Raw genomic sequence first — 19,795 nt, 5'->3', positions numbered from 1 at the left:
AGTCAATAGCCAATTCTAATTGGAATATCTTGTCAGACAAAAACAGCTTGTTAGAGAAAAATCAGCAAGCATGGTGAGGATAGAATCTTCAACTTGACAGGACGACTCCCCCAGAGACGGTGCATTCTGTGCTGGAGTCAAATCTGTTTCAACTGCACTTTGCATAATCCACCTTTGGGCAACAACATTGAGGGGAACATGATGTGACTCACAAGATTTCGAAAAGGGCTGCATCTTCCTCTGAGAAAAGTAATTGATGGTTCAATAACAAGGAACTGGAAACGGGAATACTGCGCTGTGAGCCTCACTTGTGTCTGAAAGTAATGACCTTGCTAATAAATGCGTTTTTGTTTAACTATAGTCCCTGTTACAAATGAACCATTGAGGTAAATGATTTATTAAGCATTAGCTATGATTATTCTTGACAAATTGTTGAGAAAGTAATAAACAGTATATTAAAATAATTTGATAATACTGCTGCACTTAAATTGAAGACAGATTTAATTATTTTTTGATACACTTATTATCCCTTTTTGATATTACTTCTGTTGAAGAGATTGGAGTATTATTTTAGTGAAAGGATGAAAGCAGGGACTAAGTGAGTGCAATGCTAATTCCGATCTGCCTGTTTCAAGCTCTGTATTTGGCTTGTTCTTTTTTTGTTCTGAGTGATTCCTAAGTGTCCAATATGGTGCATCAGCTCAGCATTTATCCTATTTAGGGAAAGTTCTTAGAGAATTTCCAGAAGAAACGGTGTTCACGTGTTGACATTTTAGCAGAAGGTCTCCCAATGTGTTTCAGCATTTCTCCTCAGGGTTTCCACAGCGAGGAAGAACGAAATGATATTCCTTTACTGGGTGTTAACACTGAGTTTATGCCTAAGCAATTAGCCATTGTTAAGAGTGGGTGTTAGGACAGATATGTTAGGGTGTATTTAAAGTCACAAATCAGTTCTCTGACTCTGTCTCCAGTGCACACTTCAGTTCCTTTACCAACATGGCTGTCTTAAGCTAAACATTAAACTGACTGTTTCCATTCAAGGCCCTCTTCATCCCCTCAGAGGATCATTAACACCTAAACATGCTGAAAAACACCATCCCTGCCCTGCCTTGCCTCTCGATGGTAATGGCTGTTTAGCTCAGCTGTAGGGTTCTCAGTTCTCCAGAGGTTGTGGGTTCAAGACCAACTCCAGAAACCTGATCACAAAACCAACTTGAGGGAATACTGGACATTTTGTAATAATATCCCCTGTAGGATATTCCAGCAACCTAAACAGGCTTTTTTTGAGGAGGAGTGAAAGGTTCCCTGGGTTCTGGAGGCCAATAATGTTTCATCCTCCACTTGGTGGTTAGCACTGCTCCTCACAGTGCCAGGGACCCAGGTCTGATTCCAGCCTTGGGCGACTGTGTGGAGTTTGCTAATTCTCCCCATGTCTGTGTGGGTTTCCTCCAGGTGCTCTGGTTTCCTCCCACAGTGCAAAGATATGTGGGTTAGGTGGATCAGCCATGCTAAGTTGCCCAGAGTATCCAGGGATCTGCAGGCAGGCTGGGATGGCCATGGGCAATGCAGGGATACAGGGATGCGTTGGGTCAGGGTGGAATAATCTTCAGAGGGGGCAGTATGGACTCAATGGGCTGAATAGCCTGCTTCCACGCTGTAGGGATTCTGTAACTAACAAACGGATTAACAGGTCATTAGTCACTTTTTGCCTGCTGACATAACCCCATTGATTTACCAATGCTACAAGTTATTCATTGGTGAAGTTGTATAAAAGCAAGCCCTGTTTGTTTGACCAAATGCCTCCTCTGTGACCTATTCTGAATCTCATTACAAACATGAAGGTGAAAACATATGGGGTGAAGTCAGTTCCTTTACAGAATGAGCCACATGTTAACATTGGTCATAACTGTAGGCAAGCTACCGAAAATCTTACTAATGTCCTTGAGGTTATTAAGTGGAACTAAAAGACAGGCACTGTATTATGTTACTTTCTTTCAAGAATCTGTGCATTAAGTCAGTTGTCCTTGTGACAAGATTATGAGATCATTCCTGTTGACAAGGTCACAAAACCATTGCATAAGTACAAAGAACATTCTATCCATTGAGTGGCACGGTGGCTCAGTGGTTAGCTCACAGTGCCAGGGACCCACGTTCAATTCCTGCCTCAGGCAACTGTCTGTCTGGAGTTTGCACGATCTCCCCGTATCTGCGTGGGATTCCTCCCACAATCCAAGGATGGGCAGGTCAGGTGAATTGGCCTGGCTAAATTGCCCATAGTGTTAGGTGCATTAATCAGGGGTAAATATAGGGTAGGGCAATGGGTCTGGGTGGGTTACTGTCCGGAGGGTTGGTGTGGACTTGTTGGGCCGAAGGGCTTGTTTCCATACTGTAGGGAATTTAACCTTAATTCATTTCATCCAGAGAGATCCACCCCTTCAGTTTTCGCCCTCACCGCAGGCAGTTATTTCTTCTTGAGTCTAATTGCTTTCCCTGCCTCTGGAAAGCACATTCTCCCCCATTAAGTAGATAACTCTATATAATGAAGACTTGTTATGGTATCAGAGCGCCAAATCTTTATCACATCAAGAGTTTAATTTAAGCAATATCCCAGGCTGACTTCCCCTTGCCTTGAACAATCTTATAAACCTCTAGATTATTAAAACTTGGCAGTTCATTCCTAGGTTGAAACCATCAATTCTTTCCAATTTTTGCTCATACCACTATGTAAATGTCATTTCACAGAGGCATAGTAACATATGGGATCTGCCACAAAGGTTGAAAATTTAATTTCCGAGACCCTCATTACTCAATCTCAATTGTGAAAGGATGTTTGGGCACTGTCTCTGTTTGAGTTTGTTAGAGTTTGATTTATGGTTGTCACATGTACCAAGATACAGTGAAGTGTTTTGATTTGCATGATCTTCAGGCAGACCGTACCATACGCAGTGCATCAGGGTAACGGAACAGAGTGCAGAAGACAGTGTTACACCCGCAGAAGGTGCAGAGAGAGAGAGAGATCAGAGTGAATATTTGTGAGGTCCTTTCAAAAGTCTGATAACAGCAGGGTGCAAGCTGTTCTTGTAGAGTGCTACGTGGACGGTGAGTGATGATATTGGACGCAGCAAAAATGGGAAGTTATAAGACAATAAGGCTGCACATGAAAGCAATACTTATGTACCTCAGACTCTTAACACTTCTTTCCCTATGTTTAAGACAGCTGCTAATCCATTTGCTTTCGGAGTGCCGCTGCTTCATCAGGTAATAGTGGGAGTGGCGCTCCGAAAGCTAGTGTGCTGCAGGGACTGTAAAACCTGTGCCCACACCTCCTCCCTCACCTCTATCCAAGGCCCTAAAGGAGCCTTCCACATCCATCAAAGTTTTACCTGCACATCCACTAATATCATTTATTGTATCCGTTGCTCCCGATGTGGTCTCCTCTACATTGGGGAGACTGGGCGCCTCCTAGCAGAGCGCTTTAGGGAACATCTCCGAGACACCCGCACCAATCAACCACACCGCCCCGTGGCCCAACATTTCAACTCCCCCTCCCACTCTGCCGAGGACATGGAGGTCCTGGGCCTCCTTCACCGCCGCTCCCTCACCACCAGACGCCTGGAGGAAGAACGCCTCATCTTCCGCCTCGGAACACTTCAACCCCAGGGCATCAATGTGGACTTCAACAGCTTCCTCATTTCCCCTTCCCCCACCTCAACCTAGTTTCAAACTTTCAGCTCAGCACTGTCCCCATGACTTGTCCGGACTTGTCCTATCTGCCTATCTCCTTTTCCACCTATCCACTCCACCCTCTCCTCCCTGACCTATCACCTTCATCCCCTCCCCCACTCAACCATTGTACTCTATGCTACTTTCTCCCCACCCCCACCCTCCTCTAGCTTATCTCTCCACGCTTCAGGCTCTCTGCCTTTATTCCTGATGAAGGGCTTTTGCCCGAAACGTCGATTTCGAAGCTCCTTGGATGCTGCCTGAACTGCTGTGCTCTTCCAGCACCACTAATCCAGATTCCAATTAAACCTGTTGGACTATAACCTGGTGTTGTGTGATTTTGAACTTTGTACACCCCAGTCCAACACCGGCATCTCCAAATCATGGCTAATCCATTTGTATATTAAAAAGGAGTGAAGCTCTTTAAACAATGAGATGATCCCAACTGACAGTAACTGCTTAGCTCCTTGTTCTTGCTCTGGGAATATGCAGATGACATTTTGAAAGGGCTGAATCATTCATTTGCATCATTGTAGGAGAAAGATGAGCTCCTAAAACAATGTACCTCGCAAAGTCTGTCCTGTCCCTTAGGAGGAAGCTGATCCGAAAGCACCAGATGTGTTTTGTTTTGGCAGTCCAACTACCAATTAATTGAATTTTAAGAAATGCGATTTTCGATTTGCAGCCTGAGCAGCTCAACTGCTGTAAGAGTCTTGGGCAACAAACACATCAAATGTGTGGGAGTACCTGCTTTAGGCAGCTCTTCCAGGAGCCTCTTAATCCTCCTCAGCTAATGTTCCCTGCTATCCACTTTCCTTCACAGTTGAGTTACTTTTCAGGTATTCCTGCCAGCATTTCGCCCTTCTTTATCATTTACCGTTAGATTAAAATATTCTCCCTGGTTTCCCTGCTTGCCCCCAGCAATATGCTTCTCTTTTTAACAAGCCAAAACGTAAATTGACCAGAAGCTGAATACTTCAAGCGTTTTACATTATCTACACCCACATAAGAAGCTCAAGTATGAATGATTTTGGAAACTTTGAGCTAAACCCCGTGAGAGAGGCTTTGATAATTACTTGGCTTGTTGGATTTAGCGAGGACTCCTCTCGGAATATTTAAAATCTCTTCAGCAATCAATTTTTTTTCCTGGTAAATACTGCCATATTTCTGCCTTCTGACTATAAATCCCGATTAACAATGTAACCTTCCGGAGGCTGTTAAACATTGAAAGCAAATGTTTGTTTTTTCAGTCAGAGCTGGTGCTTTGATTTTGATGAGGTGCAGTACTGTCGGAGAATGTGGTTGTTTGGTAATAACACAATAAGTTGACCACTGAGAACACTTTGGTGACTGATCTCTCAAACACAAGTATTAATCAGGCTTCATATGGAACGTATTACAGACATCAGTTCTATCCCACTAGATTAAAACGGAATTTGCCCCCTTTTAACTCAGAATACACTAAAAAAAACATGGATTTAAGTAGACTATCCCAATGTGCTACATTACTAATTATGTGCTTTTTTGAAGTTGGGACAATCAATTTGTACAAAGCAAGATCCCAGAAAAGGTAATGGGATAAGTGGACTTAAGTCATGATGATTGATGGGATAGCCAACGAAAGGTCAAGTTGCCATGGTACCAGATGACAATAGGGCTGCTTTCTCATTAAAAAGAGATGACCTTTGGTGGTTTAACCTGGGGGTCACCACGTCTCAGGCCAGGAGGGTCAGGTTGAGGAGGAGAGTCCTTCATGGAAACTTTTACTCGGTGTGGGAACTGGAGCTATGCTGTTGGCGTTACACGACATTACAAACCAGACATCCAGCTAATTGAACTAACCAATAACAACAAGCTGAGGCACCAAGCAAAAGTCTCCTACTCTTCTTCCAAACATGTGGTCTTTTGTGTCCGCCCCTGAGACAAATTAGTTCCACGCTTCCTCGAGATGATGGCGTCAGCAACCATGTCGCACTCCCTCAGAACTGCACGAAGGTGTCAGACCGGATTATGTACAAGGCTTGAGCACATCATGACCTACCTCAGAGACAAAAGTGGCCTTAACTGAACTAAGGCTGGTACCTAAGCATGTTGTGTGTTAATTGATCATAGTCTAGATTAGAGTGGTGCTGGAAAAGCACAGCAGGTCAGGCAGCATTGGAGGAGCAGGAAAATCACTGTTTCGGGCAAAAGCCCGAAATCCTGATGAAGGGCTTTTGCCCAAAAGGTCGATTCACCTGCTCCTCGGATGCTGCCTGACCTGCTGTGCTTTTCCAGCACCATTCTAACCGAGACTCTGATCTCCAGCATTTGCAGGCCTCATTTGAAATGGGAATATTTGTCAAGTCGAAGCATTCATTCCAAAGATTCGATGACTAAGGTGATGAGAAAGAGATTGGGTAGCTCTGTTTTTCAGGCGCTGGGGCTATAATTCATGAACACAGTGTGTGTCCTCTGCATACTGTAGGGCACCTGGCTGCACTGTTTACAGGCTTTATGGTACAGCAGCTTGCCACGCTTAAAGACAGGCTGCACCTTAAAGGAAAGCTGGTTAACATTTCTGCAAAGTAAATTATTGCAAAGTGAACCCCAGGGTTTCAGGCTGGCAGCTGTGGTGAGGGTGGTTATTGGCAAGGGAGCTGAGCAGGATGGGGAAAGGTCATGGTTCTGCAGGGGGTTAGGACAGGCTTAGGGGTCACATATCAACCCGAACCCATTTCAATGAAGGAGTACAATGCAGACCACACAAGATACTACTACCATGTGCCTGAGAAACGGAGCTAGGATTCCATAGCAAGACACAGTGCCATGCTGTGCAAACAAATTTCCAAGAAAGCAGTTCAGGACAGTCAAGGGTGAAATACCTAATTGTGAAAGCTGACGTTTTCATGGGGAAGAGTTACGTTTGATTTTCGCAGAGTCTAACCATTTTGTTAGCATGCCCTCTCTATTGAGGAGGTGTGAATAATTAGTTCAATAATGTTTGCTTTCTATGAATCCATATGATGAGCTAACCTCAACACAGTACACTAAGGAAAGCTGATGGTAAGCTGGGATAGAATTTTCTTGGACATTTCATCTGAGAAATTAAGTATTAAAGAGCATTGTGATATACGTTTTGGAGGGTCTGAAGTTTATTTTGAGGAACTGTGAGGGTTTTGAAATATTGCTCCTGGTGTGTTCATCGTGTACAAGTTCGCAGAGTCAGCATGGAGGATCACTGACAAATCACCTTCAGCTTTATTTGAGGGCAATTGGGAATTGTGCTTGGATAAAGGGATGTAATGGTGAATGGAGAAATCGCATTCGGCAGAAAGCAAACAGACCAGAAGGGTACAGTAACTATGGTCCTGACCACGATGGGGAAGATCTTTTATAAGTACTGTCCAAACAATGTGGCCATAAGACCTTAGAGGGGACATACGCTGAGATCAATAAGATTCTGAGCTCATATTAAAGGAGGAGAATGCACCGAGAGATACGTTCTGGGAAAGGAAGCAGTTGCCAAGGGAGACGGTTGCAGATTATGTTCTTGAGTTAAAGAAACTCTCTCGTCACAGCGGGTCCGTGCAAACTTACCATTCAACCTCCAAAATGTGTTTTCAGAATGCTTAAAAGGCAATAAAATCCAGAGCATATGCAATTGCATATACAGTATGAGGAAACTGAAGAAGTTAATGTTATCAAGCAGCATTCAGTCAGAGACAGGACCATAAACAGTACATGCATTTCATAATCAGAGGAATGAAAGGCAGATATTCTCAACTTCCTTTCATTGTTGATACAGCTCCAGCTATATCCGTTATCTCAGAAGAGAGTAGAGGAAATCAATAAGTCACATTCTCTTACTCAAAACCACTGTGAAACATCGGCGAAGGTGGGTACTGCAGATGCTGGAGATTAGAGTCAAAATTAGGCTGGTGCTGGAAAAGCACAGCAGAGCAGGCAGCAGCCGAGGAGCAGGAAAATCAACGTTTAGGGCAAAAGCCCTTCATCAGGATGAATTTCTTGATGAAGGGTTTTTGCCCGAAACGTCGATTTTCCTGCTCCTCGGATGCTGCCTGCCCTGCTGTGCTTTTCCAGCTCCACTGTGAAACCTGCCAGTTATTGCAGTAACAGAATTGCAGGGCTGTGTGAAGTTAGTGTTCGGCTGGAATAGTGATATATCTTACTAATTGCCATTGCACTAGGAGATGGGAATACTTTGTTACACTGCCCTCTCTGTTGGTGAGGTGCAAAGACAGGCAGACCGCCTGCAGTGTATCCACATGGTGAGTTTATCCACTGTGTAATACACACCAGCTGTCACTCAGAGGCAGCCCAGATTATAAAGCAGTAATCATGTGAACATTTGCACTAAATTCCTCTAATTTATTGACTTAACATAGCAGGAAGAAAAATGCCAATAGCCATGTGAAGATTTATCTGATAACAGCTCTGGCAATCTTTTCTTGCATTCTTTAACGCGTTATGGGAGTAGGATAGAAACCTGGCCAGTATGACTGCGTGTCTATAGTGTGAATATAGTTACGGCATCATAGGTCTAGCTGCATAAGTTAACTTGGTAGCAAACTACTCGTGCATTTTCACAACGATGACGTGGTATTGTCATTAGATTAGTAATCCAGAGCACCGGGCTAATGTTCCTGGTTTGAACCTTGCCATTGTAGTTAGTAATTGTGACCAATGTCCCCAAATCCTCACCCCGTTTTCCCACCTGGATCCTCCCCTAACACCAGCCAGACCCCAGCCCATGCCAATCCTCACCCAGATCCTCCAGCCATTCCCCACCCAGACTCTTTCTTAGTCCCACAAGGCCTCTCCCTACTCTGCACCCCAAATTCCCCTCTCACTTACTGTATGCCTCCCTGACTTCCTACATAGAGCAGTGTGAGCAGTGTTTTTACATCCAGAGGTACGTCATTGGGTGTAAAATACTGTGAGACATCCAGCGGTCAGAGATGCTGTGTATGAAATACTCATCCCTCTGGGCTCGGTTTACATAGTGAATCTAGTTCAGTTCTTGCAAATGGCTAAACCTGAAGAACTCCACCGGACACAATTGCAAATGTTTCGATGTTCCCACTTGACTGCTCTGGGGAGAATATTGATGGCCAGAAGTGTGATATTAATGAAGGAGAATCAAAGATTTCCCCAGATATTGAGAAGCAGATTAATCTGTTGATAGACAACATCCTGGAACTAAACTGCACTCTTGTCAAAAGAGAAAGTGAAGAATATTTCATTATCCTGAAACAGATACAAACTAAACGCAACAACAACTTGCATTCATCTGGCAACTTTCATCTAACACGGGCAACATCCCAAAAGGGCTAAAAACTGAAATTAAACAGCTTTTTGCGCAGAAATTAAGTAAGAAGCTGGTCTCAATAATCAAAAATACAACACCCACCTATTTTATTTTAAAATGTTTCTTGCTCCTTATATATGAACAGAGGGAAATTAAATCCCGGAGATGGTAAAAGAGGATTTTTGAAACCAGAAGGCTGCATAGCCAGAGAATTGACAAGAAATGATGATGACAGATAATGAGGTCAAAGATTTGGACCAGCTGTAAAATTGCTAGAAACCATCTTGCTCAAAATAAGTTATATTATGTTGAGGTTATACGAGAGTTTGATGGAGTATTGTGTCCAGTTCTGGTCGCCCTATTATAGGAAGGATATTATGAAGCTGGAGAGATTTCAGAAGAGATTTACAGTTGGCACAAATGGAGGTTTTGAGTTCCAAGGGATAGGCTAATGATTATTTCACAGTAGGAGGTTGAGGGGGTGACGTTATTAGAAATTTATAAAATCATAAAAAGTACAGATAAAGTGAAAGGCAAGTGTCGTTTCTCTAGGGTGAGGAATTTCAAAACTGCAGGCATTTTTTAAGGTGAGAGGAGAAAGATTTCAAAAAGACACAGGGGGTGATTTTCTTACACAGAGAGTGGTTTGTGTGCAGAATGAACTTCCAGAGGATGTGGTGGATGTGGGTGTAGCTACACCGTTTAAAAGACATTTGGATAAGCTCATGAATAGGAAAGGTTTGGAGGGATATAGGCCCAGGGCAGGCAGGTGGGACTAGTTTAGTTTGGGATTATGGTCAGCATGGACTGGTTGGAGGAGAAAGTGAGGACTGCAGATGCTGGAGATCAGAGCTGAAAATGTGTTGCTGGAAAAGCGCAGCAGGTCAGGCAGCATCCAGGGAACAGGAGAATCGACGTTTCGGGCATAAGCCCTTCTTCGAGGGATCAGTTTCCCTGCAGTATGACTCTATCACTCTATACGTCTCAGACTAGTCAAACAACAGTCTGACACTATCACACTTACTGACCTCCTAGGTGCCCCCTGGTTATGTACTGTCCCACCATCGGGACAGAGCCACTGGAGATGGTGGTGCCCAGTCAGGAAGGAATTGCCGGAGGAATCTTCTGCATTGGCTCCAAATGCCATCAAATCTCACAGCATCAGGCCAAACACAGATTACCATCTCCCAATAACCTCACTCTGCCCTTCCACCTCGGGAAATGTTGGGAATACTCAAACTGGGCAGCATCCGTGGAGGGAAACAGAGATAATGCTTCAGGTTACCCATCCTCCATCAGAACACATATCTGCCTCAGATATCTGGCCATGTCTGTTAAACTGAGCCTGTGGCAAATGATAGGAAAACCAACAAGAGGGTAAAACCTCCTTTGCCATCGTGCCCACCAACCTACCTGCTACAAATGGGCCTGTTTTTGCAGTATTGATAGGAGTCACCACTGCTCAGTCTTTGTGGATTTGAAATACCCAGGATACCCTCTGCCAAGATGTTTGTGCTAAACAGGATTGATTCAGGACAGATCATTCATGAAACTCTGTGGGTCAACAGCATCTATAGCACTGACTCAACCACGACCTGCAACCTCATGGTCAGACATGTCTCTCACTTTACCATTACCATCAAGCCAGGGACAAGCCTAAGTTTAATGAGGAGCAGATATACCTGCAAATGATGTACCAAACTGGTGAAGATAGGATTACTCAGACCATATAGAGAAAGCAGCATGCTATAGACAGGGCTAAGTAATCTCGTAACCAATGGCTATGGTCAGACGAAAGTCCTACCTGTTCTGAAGAAGGGTCATTGGACCCGAAACGTTTACTCTGCTTTCTCTCCACAGGTGCTGCCACACCTGCTGAGTTTCTCCAGCAACGTCTGTTCTTCTTTCAAAAGTTCTACAATCTTGCCACATCCAGTTGTAAAAGGTAGTGGGCAATAAAACAACAAAGCTGAGGAGAAGGCAAATGTCGTTGTCCTGAATGTTGCTAGAGTGTAAAACACAGGGCTCAACCATTTGCAATCAGTTTGTGTTGAGTAAATGATGGGAAGCGTTTTCACTGGCGTCTAACCAGCAGCAAGATGCTCAGTGATGCCCAGTTTGGGTTCCACCAGGGCCATTCAACTCATGATCTCATTACAGCCTTGGTTCAAACCTGGACAAAAGAGCTAAGATCAAGAAATGGGGTGAGAGCAGCTGCCCTTGATATTAAGGCAGCATTTGACTGTGGAATGACCCATACTTCAAGGACACCAAGTGAAACTGAAGTCGATGGCACTCTGAGTGAAAGATTTCCACCGTTGGAGTTGTGCCTAGCACAAAAGAAACTGGTTGTATTTGTTGGAGACCTATCATCTCAGCCTCAGGACATCACTCCAGCAGTGTCCTCGGCCTAACCGTTTTGAATTGCATTAATAAATGTCACTGCAACGTAAGGACAGAATTGTGAGGTTTGCCGGACTATCAACCAGTTCCATTCACAGCTCTTCAGAGTGCAACTCAAGTCCAGGAAATACTCATCTCCAACAAAGAGACAGTCTAATGACCACCCTCTTGATGCTCAACACTGGATTTTCCCACTTTCCTGGGAATCACTACTGACCAGAAACTGAACTGGACCTACCATATAAATGCCATGTCTACAACGGCAGGTCTGTGGCTGGGAACTCCATGGCAAGTAACTCATCTTCTGACTCCGCAAATCATTCACCATGATCAACAAGGCATAAGGGTCACGAGTGTGATGCTAAACGTTCCAATTGCCTGAATTATTGCAGCTACAATGACAATCAGGAAGTTCGACACCATCCAGATCAAAAGCAGTAAATCTCTCACAGGGTACCAAATCTGCTGATTTGCTATTTCCCCATTTAACATTACAGACCAACACCAGTTTGACCGTCACTAAATCTCTTTGCTTTTGGTTGCTCCTTGGAGTTCCTTCAAAAGGATTTTACAAACATTCGATCAGTTGTTAATACCCATCTTCTTCTTCTAATATACCTGATCATTTTCACACTTAAACATCCCCCAGCAAGCACATCGCTATAATTTCCATTCTCATTATAGCTTTCTTAAATGTTGTCATTGCAATCCCCTGTTCATTGTGCTCTTTCGGTACAATACCTTTATCTTCTGTCTTGCTGGTGAATGTCCAAAGAAAGGAGAAGAATTGAAGAAAAACAGACAGAAAGCCTTGGTTACTGAATGCTTTCATCAGTTTGGGATTTGTACAGATGATAAAATGGGACTTATTAAGAGAGCAAAGCAATTTGCTTTACAAGAGATCACTTGCAAAAGCATGGCTAACTTTTCAAGTACTGACGAGTGTCAAACTGGTGTTGTGGATGATCATCTCATATTCCATTTTAGGCTACAAATTCTAAATCTTTCTTCCGCTGATCTAGTCTGCAAACCTCACAATTCAGTTTGCAATCAGCCATGTTTCCTTTCTCCCTGAACAGGGCAAAATATTGCCAAAAAGTTGGCACCTGCTAAGGTTTCACTCCATAATCTGCACCGGGGAATTTCCATCACGGGTCTACATTGAGACCAATCAATACATACATTGAACATTAAAGGTTCAATAGACTTTCCTGAATTGAACCCTTAAGAGGGCAGAAGGATTAAAGTCTGTGAAAGATAGTTCTAGTCCTTCGTTGTTAATAGAGAAAAGGAATTTACAAATAAGACATTCTGGGGCGCGTAAGGGTTTTTATACAGCCATCTGAATTAGGAGCAGGTGTATAAAATTCAGTCCCTCAAACCTCATCCGTTATTCAGTAATATCATGGACTGATCTGATTGTAACATTGAATCCCCAGTCTTACATATCACTGATAACCTTTTACAACATTGCTTAACAAGAATGTTCCCACTTCAGCATTAAAGACATTCGAGGACTCTGCTCCCACCATCTTTTCAAGAAAAGAGATCCAAGGACTCATAATCCTGTGGGAAAATAACTTTTGTTTTGCCTCATCTCTGTTTCGAATGGACAAAGCCTGACTTTTCAAAAGCTCTATCTCGATTAGATTCCCTACAGTGTGGAAACAGGCCATTTAGCCCGGCAAGTCCACACCAACCCTCCGAGGAGTAACCCACCCAGACCCATTCCCCTACCCTATATTTACCCCTGACTAATGCACCTAACACTGTGGTCAATTTAGCATGGCCAATTCACCTAACCTGCATATCTTTGGACTGTGGGAGGAAACTGGAGCAAACCCACGCAGACACCAGAAAAATGTGCAAACTCCACACAGACAGTCACGCATAGCGGGAATCAAACCCGTGTCCCTGGCACTGTGAGGCAGCAGTGCTAACCACTGAGCCACCATGCCACCCCTCTTGATTCTTCTGTAAGAGGCAACATCTTGGTTATGATCTCGAGCTGATGTTATGAAAGGTGTTAGGTATTACTGGGTGTGTCAGATCCCAGACTGAAATATGGCCTGATAGATCATATTGTGCTTTAACTATATTAATAAAGGTGGTCTTTACATGAAATGCAAGCAACAAAAAGCTGCTGATCTGGTTTTAACAATACAACAAAGGTTTATTTTGCAAAAGAAAATAAGGTAAATTGTAATCAAGCCAAATATTTACATAAAACCTATTTTGAAAGATTTCAAAACACTCAGTTGTTCTGATCCAGAAATAGACAGCCACATGAAAGCATCCTCCCTATCCCTGTATTTACATCACAGTCAAATTAAAAACTCAACGGCACTTAAAATCACACCAACGGCTTCAAACCAGACTTCCTGAATAACCAATACTACATAGCAAGTTTATAGATTAAACGAAATAATCAACAACGTATTAATATTGCAGCAGCTTTAGCAGAACAAAATTAAACAACGAGACAATGTAATTGATGTTTATGATTTAACTCCAACCTTCTTTGGTGCTAGCCTTCACTCAAAGAAAGATTGACAAACAGACACAGTGAAGGGTTACATTAAAAAAATGTAGATATAACTGCCCAGTTCACATAAGCGGTTTCCATGATGCATAGTATCATAGGAACATGGGATTGTATCTTGTTTGGTTTCTGAAGACATCAACCAATGCAAATAGCTTTCTGTAGGCACTGAGGAATATTCACTTAATACTTATAACTAAGATGCTAATCTCCAAGCCTTCAGTAAATTGTATAATCTAAGAGCAAATAAACCTCTGTCCTGTAGCTTTGGTAGCCAAAATCCATCTGACTTAAACACAGTTCAAAAATCTATTTAAACTGTGGTTACTCCTTTTTTCCCAATATTCTCTTGGTTAGGCTTCTTGGCATGGGCGTTCTGAGAGGCTCCTGTTAACATTCAAACATCTGCCACCTATGTGAGCAGAATGCATCATCTCCAGAACCAAAATATCAAGAATAAGCCTGCAATTAACTTTCTGGTCTGGCCTCACTAACAAATATGTTTATTGTTGTCCTTTGTTTTAAAGAAAGAGCTGCTGCTCACAGTCCAAAGGTCAAATTCAGCTCTCAACCCACAGTTCACAGCTCCAAACCAAAAATGATAAAACAAAGAAAAAAGTGGTGATGGTTCTGAAGCAGTAAAAATATAACATTCTATCTATCTTAACATCTCTTTACAGTACCCAAACACGACAGAGAATCCCCATCTCTACCACCTCTTACTTCTATCTTAACTGTTGCTTTACATTTCCAGTCTTGAGTCTGATAGCCTCTGCTGTGAGTATGCAGAAAACTGAGCTTAGATTTTCTCAACTTCAAATAATCCGGCTGGGAACCTTCAAACTAACACCTGAACACTAAGATAATCTATTTCTAAGTTTTTTAAACTGACTCCTTGCTCCAAGGGAACTGTGGTCTTATATCTAACTGCAACAAGGACATCTGCAAAGTGCAAAACTATGGATATTTCCCTAAAGCAAAAGAAAATAAAATCAATCCCTGTCCTTTTGACCGATTGCAGGTTAATGTTCTTCAGTGTTTATTCTGTCCACTCGTAAACCGTTCCCGTTGTAAATAAATTCTTATTAGCACACAAGGAACTTTCTCTTGTATGAGTTTCAATAAAAATCAATAGCTCCAGAAAAGCTGACAAGCTAATCATCAAACCTGCTCAGTTATACAGCCCAAGACCTACATGCCTCTAGTTAAAAAAGACAAAGTCTAAAATTAAGATGATAACACATATATATACATAAATCACACACCTTAAATCACGTCCACATCTACCTTGTAAAGTTCACTCAGGGTCTTGTATGTTTCAATTGAGTCACCTCTCATCTTCTGAAGTTCAATGGATACAAGACTAGATCAGAATGATGCTGGAAAATCACAGCAGGTCAGGCAGCATCCGAGGAGCAGGAAAATCGACGTTTCGGGCAAAATCCCTTCATCAGGAATAAGGCAGAGAGCCTCCAGAGTGGCGAGATAAATGGGAGGAGGGTGGGGTAGGGAGTCTGTACTGATTGTCCTGTTCAGATCCAAACTGTGTTGGTTTGCACGTAGTCTGGAGTTCATGTGGGATCAGTTGGTTGTGGAGGCAAGCACTGAGGAAGCAGATGTGGCTGTGGTAGCGAGTCTGTTTCAGTACATAGTTGAAGGGCTTCGGGGCAGAGGAGATGATGTGGGGGTTGCAGTGAGACAGAGACTCACTGAGATTCTTGTGGAGAGAGGAGGAGAACTTCTTCAAGGTAGGCATCCTTGCAAGAGGATTCGCAGTAAGGTTAAAATCAACGAGGTAAAAACAATGGCTGCAGATGCTGGAGATCAGAGTCAAGATTAGAGTGGTGCTGGAAAAGCACAGCAGGTCAGGCAGCATCCGAGGAGCAGGAAAATCGACGTTTCGGGCAAAAGTCCTTCATCAGGAATGAGGCAGGGAATTCTAGTTTCCTAACCCCTCTTCCATTGTTATTTTCTTCTCTCTGATGTTCACGTTCAAGCTTTTTAAGTTCTAGATCCTTTTTTTGTCTCAAACTTCTTGAACTGTAACTTAATACGAATGGATTTGATGTCTCACCACCTGGAGTGCCTGGTCTGTTTTGTAGCTCATTAAAGCCCAAATGCTGTGCTAGTCTGCCAAGTATTTTTGTTGTCTAAGCCCTGGCAAGCAATTTGACCTCTAGTTTACTTGACAGTTCAATCAACCTGGTTTTTGGGAAATTTTGTGATACCATCAGGGGCATCACTCCTGCCTGCAGAAAGGCTTTTCTATTTTCTAATACCGTCTTAGCTTTGATAGCTCAAAACCTGGAGTCTTAGAGTCTTAGAGATGTACAGCATGGAAACAGACTCTTCGGTCCAACCTGTCCATGCCGACCAGATATCCCAACCCAATCTAGTCCCACCTGCCAGCACCTGGCCCATATCCCTCCAAACCCTTTCTATTCATATACCCATCCAAATGCCTCTTAAATGTTGCAATTGTACCAGCCTCCACCACATCCTCTGGCAGTTCATTCCATACACATACCACCGTCTGCGTGAAAAAGTTGTCCCTGAGGTCTCTTTTATATCTTTCTCCTTTCACCCTAAACCTATGTCCTCTAGTTCTGGACTCACCGATCCCAGGGAAAAGACTTTGTCTATTTATCCTATCCATGTCCCTCATAATTTTGTAAACCTCTATAAGGTCATCCCTCAGCCTCTGACACTCCAGGGAAAACAGCCCCAGCTTGTTCAGCCTCTCCCTGTAGCTCAGATCCTCCAACCCTGGCAACATCCTTATAAATCATTTCTGGCAGTCTTCTTTTGTTCCTTCCCAACTCCACACCCCATCTTGCTTTGTCTTTATTCTAAAATGCCCTGACCAGGAATTTCCCACATGAACAGACAGGCACACCAAAGACAGGCAAAGCATAAATATTAAGAGCGAAAAAATGTAAAGTTAAAAACTGGGAAGCTCAGTTCGATGGCACCAGTTGGGGACAGAAGAGTTGATGCGCTGTTTCTTTCAGTTTCCTCCAATTCCTTTTAGATCTTTGCTTTTGACATGAGGCTATTCACTCACAGTTACCCTCTTTCATTCACTGATGAAGAATTAAACTTTCATTCTCTTTGAAGGTGATTTTTTTCCCTCCCTCAACAGGGAAGAAAGTAACATTGTACACAACTCACAATGTGCTCCGGTAAATGCGATGTCTAAATCTGCAGCCATCGCTTTGCACAATCTCTCTGGTTTTAGGCAATACCTTTTTTCATTCAAGATTAGATTGGTGCTGGAAAAGCACAGCAGGTCAGGCAGCATCCAAGGAGTAGGAAAATCGATGTTTTGGGCAAAAGCCCTTCATCAGGATTCCTTCTGTGCTGTGCTTTTCCAGCACCACTCTAATCTTGACTCTGATCTCCAGCGTCTGCAGTCCCCACTTTCACCTTGTACTTTTTCTTAGCACACTGCTCAAAGCTAAAAAAAAAATAAAAAGCTTTGGACTTTACAAAAGCCACTTCTGACATTTTACTTATATTCTCAATGGTGAAGACTGACCCAAAATACCTGTTCAATTCAACAGCCGTCTCCTTATTTTCCATTTTAAATTATCCAGATTCACTTTCTGTACAACTAATGCACACTTTGTTAACACTTCTCTTTCTAAAGATTTATAACTACATTTCCCATCTGGTTTTTTTTTGTGTTTCTGGCTAGCTTTCACTTTAATTTTAGGACCAGGATCCTAATATTGGGATCAAATGCAGATCCCAGTCCTGCGCGGTGAAGGAAATTGTCAGCTGATGCGATTTGCTAAGGAATGGCCAATCACTGGCCAGTGGGTGGCATCATCATCATCATCCAGTTCCTGGCACCGAGTTAGACACGTGATGCTGGAGGACCAATAGGAGGTCTTACATCACTGAAACTGCCTGCTGTTTCAGGAAAGGAAGAAAGAGAGAACCCCAAAGAGAGCCTCTCTCAGCACATTTAACAGATTTGAATGTGATAATGACCAAAGCTTCCAGACAACCATGTTGGATAGGGAAATCCCTCCAAAGGCTAGACAGGAGCCATTGCTCTGGTCACCTTTTTAGTGAATGTGGGGAGTGGGCCTTTGAGTCATTCTGAAGTTCTCCACTTCCCACCCTGGCCTGGTGTACCCCTGGAAGACCACTTGCTTTCACTGGCCATGTTTTGGGAGCCCATTGCAAATGGAGAATTCCAACTGGTTTTCATTGTTTTCAGGCACTTCACTGATTCCTCCTGCTCAGTCCCCCAGGAGGCTAGGAATCTGACAGTAAATAATTTCACTTCTGACTCCCCAAGACCCTGTCCACCATCTAAAACACCATTCCTGAAGAAGGGCTTATGCCCGAAACGTCGATTCTCCTGCTCCTTGGATGCTGCCTGACCTGCTGCGCTTTTCCAGCAACACATTTTTCAGCACCATCTAAAACACACAGGTCTGGAGTACGGTGGTAATAACTCCCCACTTGCCTGGATGGGTGCGGTTCCAACAACTCTCAAGAAGTTTGACACCATCCGGGACAAAGCAGCCTGCTTCACTGGCACCACATGCGCAAGCATTCGCTCCCTCTCCAGACGATGCACTGGAGCCATTCACCAAGACTCCTGAGACAGCACCTTCCAAACCCATGCCTACTTCCATCCAGAAGGACAAGGGCAGCAGGTACATGGGAACACCACCACTTGCAAGTTCCTCTCCAAGCCACTCACCACCCTAACGTTCTTCAGGGTCACTGATTCTAATTCCCTCCCTGACAGCATTGTGGGTCAACCTACAGCAAATAGAGTGTAGCATTTCAATACCGCGCCCCCCCCCCCCCCCCCCCCAACCCACCACCAACGACACCAACCACCTTCTCAAGGGCACCTAAAGGTCCACGTCACCTGAACAAATTTTTATTTTAAATAGCTTTGAGACAAGAAGATTCATGTCGCTTTCTGACCGTGACATACTTCTGCCTGACCTCCCTGTGCGACCATTATAAAACACGGCCCGACCAATCAGGTTCTCACTCCTGACACTATCACTCAGAGGAAGATCCCTCCTACCATTCACATTCTGTAAACTAAAGTGGGAAGATGGGAGACGGACAATTATTGAGTCAGGTATTATAACATTCTCACAGAACCTGCTTCAAATAAAGAGATTTGGCCAGGAAGGGTCAGTGAGAAACTATCTCGCCTCATTAGCCATGTTTTACAATGTTCAACCTGAATGAAGGGTTCTCCTCTTTGCTGTATCAGAGCCCGCATTAATGATCATTCAGCACAGACGTTTCAAAGAATCACAGATGGCATCGCTCAGAAGGCGGGATTGCTCTGACTAATTATGGCATTTTCCACGAGTTGATGTAACAATAACATGTATTCGGTTTTATCAGTTGAGAATTCCTAAATGGGCATGAAGCTGAACAGAAATGGTAAATATAAAACCGAACAATGTCAGACACAGGTTAATAGTAACCCTCTCGCCCCTGACTCAAGGACTGTGGCTTTATTTTTTGTATTCATTTATAGCTTAAGAGCATCATTAGCTGGGTCATCATTTGCTACCCATTTCAAACTGCCTTGGGGAAGCTGTCTGCTGTTGACCTGCTGCAATCCACAAGGTACCAATACCCACAATGCCCTTAGGAGGGGAATACTGGGAGTTTGACCCAGCGACAGTGAAGAAATAGTGACCCATTTCCAAGTCAAGATGGTGAATAGAATCCCTACAGTGTGGAAACATACCCTTCAGTCCAACAAGTCCACACCAACCTCCGAAGAGTAGCCCACACACACACATCCCCCTACCCTATTATCC

The sequence above is a fragment of the Chiloscyllium plagiosum genome, unplaced genomic scaffold (assembly GCF_037043375.1).
Source record: "Chiloscyllium plagiosum isolate Xiang-an unplaced genomic scaffold, Cpla_swu_hap1 HiC_scaffold_12, whole genome shotgun sequence".
In the NCBI taxonomy this organism is placed as follows: Eukaryota; Metazoa; Chordata; class Chondrichthyes; order Orectolobiformes; family Hemiscylliidae; genus Chiloscyllium; species Chiloscyllium plagiosum.
This window is presented reverse-complemented; position numbering follows the sequence as displayed.